This window comes from Ornithodoros turicata, chromosome 7 (genome assembly GCF_037126465.1).
Source record: "Ornithodoros turicata isolate Travis chromosome 7, ASM3712646v1, whole genome shotgun sequence".
Taxonomy (NCBI): domain Eukaryota; kingdom Metazoa; phylum Arthropoda; class Arachnida; order Ixodida; family Argasidae; genus Ornithodoros; species Ornithodoros turicata.
Genome location: NC_088207.1, coordinates 337,206 through 348,391, shown reverse-complemented (window position 1 = coordinate 348,391; position 11,186 = coordinate 337,206). Strand labels below are relative to the sequence as shown.

Below are 11,186 nucleotides of genomic sequence, written 5' to 3'. Positions count from 1 at the left end.
TCGTGCGGGGAACAGAGAAGCGTGTACCTAGTAGCCGTTCCGTCAAATGCCTCATCTGTGACAAAAAAAGGAAGGAATCGTCTCTCCGTGACGGAGGGATGATTCTCTACGACGTGTTCTCTCAATTCAACGATTCTACGACCCTGGACAGGCTCAGCTTCGTTTCGAAATTCTGGGCTTGCATCTGGTGATTCATCTCGAACCCTACCAGACAGAGGAATGAAATCTGCATACGACTGATCCCCTTCCCACATGAGCAATTCGTCTGCATTGTCATGTCCATCTAGGGGTTCGTCGTCGTCCGTTTCAGGTATTACGAAAGGCGGACTACTGACTCTGTCGTCGTCGTCGTCGTCGTCGTCATCTGAAAGGACGACTGGGCTATTACCGAGATTCTCTATTCTAGCTTCGTGCTCTCTTTCTACGGCCACGAGCATGGCATCGATGGGGTCGTACTGACATACGAGACAGCGCGGCACTGCGGTCAAACAAAATCAGTACGAGATTTCCTCTCACGAAACAATGCTCACTTTTCCCTTCAGTTGAGGAACGCTTGAGAATGATGATGATGATGAGAGAGGATGGGATGAGACCCTGTGTTCAGTGTCATGCGGTGACAGCGGCTATTGGTTCCTGAAAAAACAATGTCATGCATAGAATACACTCTCACAGCAGAGACGGTCAACTTACATTTTGGTCCACGAAACGACTCACGTCGTGGATGAATGCCCCTCATGGGCTGTCGATCAATCGTCGTAGAACCAGCGCACCTTTTATAGTCGCTACACCGCTCTCCTCCTCCTCGCATTGCGACGGTGTCGTCTGTACTTTGACCACCCCGCCTTCCGTCTTTCGCGCCTTTTTGCGATGTCGCATATGACAATGATGTCATCGGCGTTGAATAAAACATTACACTAATTTCAAGCTAACACTCTGGGACGACTTGTACATGACGACAAGAAGACCCAGAGTGGGATTCGAACCCAGGATCCTTCTACACTGGGCTCGACACACTAACCACCAATCTAATTCGTACTGCGTGACGTTTTTCGTATTGCGGGGTTCGTGTCTACACACGTCACAACATGTTCAAACACGTTCAAACATGTTCAAACACGTTCAATGACGTCATAGAGAGAGAGAGGGAAGTAGTGTGTCCAGGGACGACTTCGACGCCTGTGTCTAAACACGTCCCAACATGTTCAGACACGTTCAATGACGTCATAGAGAGGAAGAGAGAGGAACGAGTGTGTCCAGGGGCGACTTCGCCGCCCGTGTCCGAACATGTTCAAACACGTCTTAACATGTTCAAACACGTTCAATGACGTCATAGAGAGTGAGAGGCAAAGCTTTACTATAAATGTCGAAGCGAATGGTCGATCGTCATTCCATCATGATCAGCTTGGTAGATCCTCGTAAGTAATACCCATGACGTCATCATCGTCGAAATGTTTGAAGAGTTTCGTTTCCAGTGTACAACACTTTTGCTGCGCGTGAAGTCGGTTTTTTCCCGCCTCACATATTTCGGGAGATTGGCAGCGCCCGCTTCTTCTGCACCAATTGTGGTGGATTGTGGTCCAAAGGTACGCTTCCTCGTTATTTTTTAATACGTTCTATAATCGTTCACATTTTTTCAGAGCAAAAGCATTGGACGGACCGATTGATTCGCCCGTTTCTCGGCTGTCGGACGGTACCGTTCGACGTACGTTGCGAAGGACTTCGACTATTGAAGGAAGATGGAGAAGATGGACCATCAGTGTCACTCTGTGACTGAAGAAGATTGTACGTGCGTGTGTGTTTGAGATATAAAAACACGCGTTTCTCACACTCCTTTCGTTGCAGATTACGAATGGCTACTGACGGGAGATCTACCCCTGGTCCTAACCTTCAAGCCTCCTCCAAAGACCTTCTTTTTGCGAATCGGCGATCAACTGACTACCTGTCGCTGCGGTGGACTCTGGTCGAGAAACCCCAGCCATTGGTTAGACTCGAGCCTTCGTCCGTATTTGGGCTGCCTTCCCGGCTACGAAACCAAAGCTGGAGCCTAATTCATGTGTAACGAGAAATAAAAAAAGGTTGTCTACTCTCATTCCGTCTCAGTCATGATGACGCCCGAGCAGAGGTTTGCCACCTTTGTGCAAACGCGAATGTATCGGGACTTGATGCGATTACGCGATTATATTCACGGCGATAGCTGCGAGGGAGACTTTCGCTCGATTCTCAAGACGATACCCTTACGTCTGTTCACCGTCAGTGGGAAGATTGCAAAGAAAATGAAGCGTTTCGTAGATTACAAGCTCGAGCTGTTGGAAAAGTATAGACGAGGAGAGGCAGTCGACCCGTGTCTCATCAACGCGGGTTTCAACCGGCCTATCGTCCGTCGCTACTGGCTTCTCCACACATCCCTCGACGTCACGGTGCAGACCGGCGACGACGGCGGTGAGCGTCGGGTCAGCACGTTGGAAGATCGTCTCGCAAGGGTCTTGTGTATGTCGTGAATAATAAATAGTCTATTTTTTACGAAACGAGTTCGCTCACGAGGAGACGTTTTATTGTTTCGTCATTCTCTTCGAGGTTACAGGAAAACATGGATACACAACTTTTCAAGCTGTAGCGTTTCGACATGCGCGTGGCTACGTAGATACAAAAAAGCCCGCAGTAAGGCGAAAAGGGTGATTGAATACACTTGTCGTTATACTCGTCCACTACAGGTAAAGTCCTTCGAAGGTTTGCTTCGATGGGGGGAAGTCCGTAGCTGTCGAAAAACACGGCAGACCCGTCGTAGTTTTTCAGGTAGAGCACCCAGTGCTGCCCGCGTCTTCTTCGCTCTTCCGTATTGATGATTAAATAACCGGGTTTGCGTAAAACGAAGGCTTCGTTGGAAGCGCAAATGCCTCTCAGCATGGAGGAAGCGAGGGGGTTCAGGGACACGAGTTCCAAGATGTCGCTCTCGTACATCTTTTCTTATGGGAAGGTGACCGTACGGTCCTTGTCGACGTACATGAGCTTGGGACACTCGGAAATCAAGAGGACGGTGACCGCGTGTGGAAGGGCTTTAGCGAAGCGTAATTGCAGGCGAACGTTTCCTTTTCGCCACTCGTTCAAATGCGAAGGAGAAGAACACTTGTCCACGTCCAGGTTGAAGTAGAGGAGGAACCCGTTCGTTTTAAATCGCTCGTAGCTATACTTGAAATGTTTCTCTCCCAGTTCTTGCAAGAAGTTAAAGTAGGGAATTTTGACGAGGTCGTTCTGAAAGTCGTACTCGGCTCGCACTTGCTGGCCGTCCACGGAGAGCATCGAATGAGACAGGTCGTAATGACGGAATTTGTAGGGGTTCGATTGGATGTCGCCGAGAAAGTCGGACGTGGCGAGCAGGGCGACGCATAATTTGGAAGGTACCCTTTCGGGGTAAACGTTTTCAAAGTGAGCGTCCAAGCTCCCGGCACTCAAGCTCCGCACCTTGGTTTCCAATCCGCGTAACACGTAGATGGCCGGCGTGGTCTGAAGCCGCCGCTCGTATTCCAAAAATAGGGAAGGTGCCAGCGTCACCTTTTTCAAGTGTAACGTCATTTCTTTAATGTCCACCTCGTAATTGTACGTTTTCTTGTCTTTGGGGACCGATACGAGTTTAAATTCGTCGTTGTTTAACAGGAAAACGACACGAATTTCGACGGCAGGTACCATCAGGCGCGGCTGTTGAAACAGGTCGGTATTGATCTGACCGACCAGGTTAAAGTATTTTCCACCCTTCGTCGCTTCGTAACGTTGTTTCGGACCGCGAGACGAGACGTCGTAATCGTCCTTTAAATGTTCGTCGTCCTCGACATAAAGTCCAGCCGCGTGCACTGTTTCTTGAGCCGCGGGCGTGGAATGAAGCACGACGTCCAAAATACTCCTGTAGGCGTACAACTCGTTGGAACTGACGAGCTTGTTGTTCGCATAAACGGTGACCGTCTTAAACATGCCGCTCAACAGGTGGTTTATTGGGAAAACGACATCTTTCTCGTCCATTTCTTCCCCGTCGTCGCGAACAATGCGCACGGTCAAAGACACGAAACTGCCGTAGAGATCCAAGTGTGCCCTTTGCAAATTTTGAATACAAAACTCGATCACGGAATTATTTACTCCGTTGACCGGATAAAAAAGTTGGTACGAAGTATCTTCCACGCCGTATTGAATGGAAGGGGGTTCGAATATCATCACGTCACTCGTTAGACAGATCGGCGTCTGTATTTTTCCTTTCGTTGACGTCATGACGGAGCGCGCGCAGCGGATGTGTGACCTTCACGGCGTACCAAAGATATCTGCAGGTGCGTCGTGTGTCGGCGCCTTTTGTTGTCGTTTGCGGCGTTTCTTTCCATTGTTGTTGTTTCCAGAGCCCTCCATGGAATCCAGCACGTCTCTCCCCGTTGCTATGGCCGTCTTTTTTACTGCGCGCGATATTCCTTCGCCATCGGCCAAATTCCGCGCCAAGCGCTTCAACGTTCTCTTGGCGATCGGTTTTATTTGCTGCCAGATGGGAACGATAAACTTGGATATGTTGCTCAACACACCGCCCCCTCGTTGGAAAAGGGGTCCCGTGTACACGGGAATTATTTTGGGGGAATTACGGTACATATTTGAAATGCAACGTTAGATTGGTTCTGCCTTTGGACCGCAACGGCAAACGTCTTCCCGTTTCGTCCGCGAGAACGATCGTCACTGAAGGAATTTCGAATTGAGACAGGTTAAAATACTGGATGTTATCTAACGTGTAGGTGACGACGTGCTTGTCTTTCTCGTAATAAAAGGGTAGTATTTTTAATATCGGTTTTTTCCCGCTCCCCACGTACGTGGGTTCCACGATATCCGTGTACACGATTATGTTGTGAAACGGGGGTTCCAGGAGTACCTCGACGGAGCTCGTGGCATCCTCATCCCCCGTGAACACGGTACGCGATTCGAAGCCCAAAAGCACGGCCAGGTACTCGGAAAGTCTTAGGGTGGAGGTGCCCTCGGAAAGCCGAATTTTACATTTCTGTTCGGTTCCGTCGAAGCTGAAGCGCGCGCGTTCGCCTACGCGCTGATTAATCGCATTTAGAAGTGCTTGCGGCGTCGCATAATAGCCGGGAGGCAGATGTACTTGCAAAGATCGAGGAATTTTCGTCTTGATCGTGAAAGAAAATTGACGCGCTACGGGGAGAGAGACGCGTAGCGTTTCTTCGTGTCCCTCGACGGGTGTGAGATGTAGCAGCTTGACAAAGGGTTCCGGTACGTGCAACCCTTTCGGTGTTTTCAGAGAGTACACGTTATCCGCGAATTCTAGCGAGGCGTCCAGCTTGTGCGTCTGGAAATACTTGTTGAGTGTGTTCCGTAGGGACGTGGTTTCCGAATTCAGAGTGACGTCGCCGAAAGCGACGGCGGCTGCGGCGTGCTCCAATAAGATGGAGGTGGCTTCGCGTTCGCTCAATTTGGGGGGTTTCACCGCACGACCTGCTTCGCGGGACGCTAGCGAGGCGTCGAGCGCTTGCGCGAGCCGAGGGTCCAATTCCACGGCTTTCACGTCCACGGGTAAGACGAAGTCGTATCGCGATTTATTGTACGCGAAAGAAACGTCGAATTCCGAAAGGGCTTTTCCCAAATCCCTCTCGAGATCCGAGGTGACACGAAAAGTTCTGCCGGCTTCCACCGTATCCTCGAAAGAAACCTCGATTTTCGCATCTTGCCTTTCGTACCCGATATTTAAAAAATCGTTACTTATGCTGAGATCCATCAGACCGACTTTATACCGATTCGAGAGCTGAAGCGGGCTATCGAAAGCTACCGTGAAGGCGTTGAGTTTATTCGAGGGAAACTTATCCATGCTGGCGTTCGAGAGCAGGTGGACGTAGATGTCCGACATCATTTCCCAATCTTGACCACGTCGCTGCTCGGAACCCAACTGTCGTGTTCTTTGTCGTAACCGAACCAGCGAACCAAGGAGAAGCTCTGACCGTTCACCTGCTTCTTCCTCAGCACTTTCGTTACTGGCCAAGGCTGATTGGCGTCTCGGGTTACGACGAGTACCTCCTCCGGGTAGAAAGATCCGTCCACTTCCTTACCCCGGTAATCTTCCAGGTGTACGACGGGAGGAGAGGTGTCTCTCAGGCGGGAGACGGTGAAAATCTGAGGCGACCAACTCCCTTCCGAGCTCTTATGAAAACCTTTTCTGTGAAGTAGGACCCTCACTTTATCCCCCAGTTTGAGCTTCTTTTTCACGGAGGGTACGACGGGCTTCCCATTTATCTTATTGAACAGCTCCAATTCGTTTTCGGGCGTGACTTCGGACGGGCTGATGCCCAAAGTCCTGTGTTTGGTGGTGTTGTAGTCGCGCACGATCTTGGGAAGCGCGGAAACGAAGTGGTATTTTCCCGTTACTCTAAAATAACGGAATATTCTGTCGCGTAAAGTCCGTATGACGCGCTCTGCCTGCGACGCTTTGATTACTGGAGAGAAGGTAGAATACATCTGTACCTTCTTTCGTGAGAGATACTCCTTGACGGTCTTGTTGTAGAATTCCCCGCCTCTGTCGCAAAAGATGCGTGTAGGTACGTTACCTCCCCGAAAAAGTCTTATCATGGCCCTTTTCATTTCGGCGGGGCGCTTCGTCTTTAGCGGGAGGGTGCGCAGAAAGCGGGAGAGGGAATCGATTGCCACGAGAATGTAGCGGTAGCCACCGTTGAATCTCTTGTATTTTGAAAAATCGGCGAGGTCCATTTGCCACACGTCGTTGATCTTGAGCGCGATGATGCGTCTCCTATTAAACTTTCTTCTGACCGGATGGTGAAGCGTGTAGGCATCCAGCTTTCTGAGAATGGCGAGAGCCTTCTTTTTGCTCAAGTGATGCGCTTTTCTATAGCGTTCCACACCCCCCAAACCACCCTCTGGTTTCTCATATCCCTCCATAAGTCGTCCACGCAATGGAGGCCTGCTGCTGCTGCTGCTGCTGTTGAGGCTCGCGAGATTTGGGTAGAGAAATCAGACGCAATAGTTTCGAGACTTTGGGGAACCAGGAAGGTTTCTTTCCCGTCTTACGTTGCAACAAATAATTGACGAGTTCGTAAACGGAGGAGTGTCTGATGGGCTTGCCCGACACGGAGACACAACCCTCGCGATCCCAGGAAAGAACCTTCTTTAATTCCGAGACGACCCTTTCCGCTTCCTCTTCGTCCACCTCTGGAGAGAGGAGCGAATAGTCAAAGTCATTTGTAGCGTCGGACGCCTTGTTTTTATTGTCGTAGGGGTCAAATCCGTACTGCTTGAGTATGCGATACAGTGCTTGCAGTATGAGTTTCACTTTGACGTCGTCACTCTCCTTCGAAGAAAGAATGTTTCCGATGGAGGAGGAGGTGGTCACTTCAATTCTCTTGGCCATTGGCGAAAAGGTTCAACACGGCGGAAAGCAGGAGAGGAACCACCGACGAAAGCACGCCCTGTCCTCGCTGCTGAGACAGATAGCGCTTCAAACGTTGCGGATTCTTGTGAATCTTTTTGTAGGCGAGCCGTCGTAAAAAGCGTTTGTGCTTCTTCAAACGCGCGAACGTATCTGGAGCTAGAGCCACCTTTCCGTTCAATACATTGAGACAAATTTCGGAGAGGTGTTTCATGTCGGACGAGGACGAACGTCTCAAGACGTCGCGGCGGCGTGGAGGGGGTAGAGTGGAGAGTACTTTGAGTAAAGTGAGGTGAGGGCGGAGATTCATTTCGGAGCGTAGATATATTGACGTTCTCCCGGAAAGATATTGCTACGCAACCTGTGATCCTCGTGCGTATAGTTGTGAAGATCCACGAGTAAATATGCGTGGGGCGACGACATCGCTTGTTTATATGCGTCCAGAAAATACTCCAATCTTTTTCTGCCAAATAGCTGTTGGCCGAAATGTTCCATCTGGTGCACGCTGCGCACGGTGCGCCACAGGACGACGTAACTGGCGTTGTAGGATATTGTTCTAAAATGGCTACTGTCGAAAAAGATGTTTTGAACGAGTAAGAAGATCGACGCGTTGGCGTGGTGAGAACCCCGAATGAAAAGATCGGTCACCTCCTTCAAGGAACCGGCGTCGGTCATGTGATCGTCGACGACGATCAGCGTAGCGCGCGACGTGTCCCACTCTCGCGGTAGCTCCTTGGTAAATTTTACGGAGTCCCCGAATTCGTCCTGCATGCTCGGCGAAGCATATTTCTGCACGTAGAATATTTGTGACGGAGGCTTGTCCACCACGTCGTTCAGGTTCCTCAGCACGTTAGCAACGAACGTAGATTTGCCGCACATGGAGGGGCCGCTTAAGATGCAGCGAAAGGGATGACGGAAACGAAAAGGTTCGGGGAAAGACATGTTACGTGCGTACACGTTTCACGAAGAGAAAGAAGAGACTGAGACTCGAAGAGAAATGCATCGCTTTTATTTACACATCCTCGTCGTCGTCCTCTACATCGGAACTGCGTTCCCAATACAGATTGTCCAGGCTAAAGTTGGACTTCTTTTTCGCCAGTCTGTCCGTCGCTAAGATGCGGTCGAGCGTCTTCATCTTGTCCTGACACATTTCTTGACGTGCTTGCAACCATTCCAGACGGTGGACTTGAAAGGCTTCCTCCACGATGCCGCGTATAAATTCGCGAAGTTCTTCGTTTTTTGTCTTTTCCTTGCGACGACGAGAAGCGCAGGAGAATAAACCACACATGGCGTTTTCCACGTATCGGTCAGAATGATGACGCGAGCGCGGTGCGCGCTGCCTTTATAGAGATAAACGCGCGCGCGCAAAGAACGGAGAATGAAAGCGAAACTGAAAAGCCACCCGTCGCCGCTAGGAGCGCGCGCGCAGCAGAGAGCCGAAACCGAAAACACCCGCGGCCGGCGCAGAGGGAGCTAGCAGCGCGCGCGCGCATGCGCGGACGGGTGGAGCAGAGGGCGCGCGCGCGTCGCCTCTCTCAGTTTCTCTCGGACCGTCGCGGAAGACGGACGTGCGCTCCGCGCGCTCGCTCAGTTGCTGGCTGGATCTCGTAGAGAGCAGACGTGTTGTTCTCCGCGCTCGCTCAGTTTCTGCCTGGAAGTTGCCGCGGGGGAAAAGGTGAGTGATTTGACGCGCTCCTTTTCTCGTATGTTTGCCGTGTTTAGCGGTGACCGCGCTCGTGCTAAGCCTTTTCTCGCATGTTTAGACTTGTTTTGCGGTGTCCAAGCCTGTTGACGCATGTTTAGCGATGTGTGGTTCCCGCCTTGTGTTAGCTGCGTAGTGTTGAGGTTATGCCCAAGCGCGCTCCTTTTCTCGTATGTTTGCCGTGTTTAGCGGTGACCGCGCTCGTGTTAAGCCTTTTCTCGCATGTTTAGCGATGTGTGGTTCCCGCCTTGTGTTAGCTGCGTAGTGTTGTGGTTAGGCCTAAGCGATCGTCCCCCCGTAAGCCTTTTTCCCCCGATGTGTACTGTTTTCTGTTTAGCAGTAGCGGTTAGACCTTTTCTCTCGCATGCCTAGACTTGTTTAGCAGTGCTGTCATTTTTACCTGCCGCTAGTATCTTGTTCTCTGTCTCTCTCCTCTAGAGCTATGATGGTGGCGCCATCTGGTGTGATGCCTTGCAACTAAGTGGCCACCTGTCGTCGATCTCTGCAACTACCCGACGTCAACAAGCACTGGTCACCCCGGAGCGGCTTCTTCGCCGCGGCATCGTTGATTTTCGAATAAATTGTTTCTCTCCACTCTATTTCTATCTTTTTATTTTATTTTCTACCTATTTTTTTATTTTTTATCAGCTCAAGTATCCGGAAACTCGACATCTTCGTCTGGACGTGTCTTAGATGATCCCCAATTAGTGTAATGACTCCCTGGTGGGTCCTGATTAATGTGGGGGGTCCCAAATTGCTCTAATTGCTAATTAATGGCGTCCAGGCAAAGATGTCAGTTTCCGGATACTTGAGCTGATCCCATACTACTGACACAGAGGAACGCTCCGTGGCTGATATACTAGCTGATACCGTAGCGTATATATGAGTAGCATAGCGCATATAAGATATAGCGTATACTGATGGCTGATATAACCACACTTCAAGGAATCATTTCAAGCCGACGAGACAGACATTAACACTCATACACTAACACATTTCACCTCAGCACGGTTAGCTTCTTCCCTCACGGGCTCAAGGAACCAATTCTTCGAATCCTGCATTTCTTTCTCCATGATGAAGAACGCAAGAACGACGCGGACGGACAGGGGTTATTCATCCAACACACTCTTCATCTCCTTGCACTTCTTTCTCCATAGGCCCTGTTGCTTTGCAAGCCAAGTTACCAGTCTCTCACCGAGGTATGCTACGAAACTGACGAGTAATCCACCAATGAGTACGACGAAAGCGGGCCTCAAATCAGCCACTGTGAAGGGAGTGACCCCCTGATCATCTTGATTAGTTGTTTCGCTGTTTCTTTTATAAGAGCTCTTGAAGTCGTCCAAGGACCTTGCCCTCTCGTACAGTCCTGCCTCGAATCCTTGTGTTATCAATTTCTTGAGGGCTGCCCTGTAAGGTGACCCGAAGTGTACGATAGGTCCAGAAGGCTTCTCACCGTCAATGATCTCTTGAAAGCCGAAAGTATCATTTGGGAGAACCTCTATGCACTCGTTCAAGTCCTCAACTTTCTCTATATAAACTAGAGGTCCTCCAAGAGGGACATAATAGCAGTCGCATCGTGGTGTGAAGGCAAGATCCACGCCTGTGAAAAGCATCCTTCGCCAGATATGGGGTGTGCGGTAAATGCATAAACACACACTCTTGTTACGGTTGTGTCGTAACAGCGATGCCATGTCATAAATTCCATCTTCTAGTGGGACACTTCGGAGAAGAGACGTTAGAGATCCCTTGTAGACCGTGGACAGCGTCAGCACAAAGAACAGCCACGACACAAGGATAATTCGAATAGAGGTCAATCTCTGATGATCAGATGCCAGCAGCCCCGGACTGGCCGTCGAAAAAAGTGACGTTGTGTAGAAGGCCGACAATCTGTAGAAGGTGGGTGATGTTCCAGTGGCTGTTTTAAAGACGAGGAATGTCATGGTAGAACAAAACAGCACCGCACAAAATACGCACATCCAGACGCTGTAGCTAAATGGCAAGAGAATGACCACTTCTTTTGCCTGTGGCTTCCGAGCCTTTCCGAAGAGTACGAAATGAGTGGGTCCCCAGTAC

At 50.2% G+C, this 11,186-nt stretch overlaps 1 long non-coding RNA gene across 1 annotated transcript; it reads left to right on the top strand.

Annotated features, from left to right (window-relative positions):
* The first annotated feature begins 8,860 nt into the window (after positions 1 to 8,860).
* Positions 8,861 to 9,712, top strand: LOC135399430 (uncharacterized). The gene is made up of 2 exons (XR_010424255.1): positions 8,861 to 9,086; positions 9,552 to 9,712. It is a non-coding gene; the product is annotated as an uncharacterized LOC135399430 (long non-coding RNA).
* The last annotated feature ends 1,474 nt before the right edge of the window (positions 9,713 to 11,186 follow it).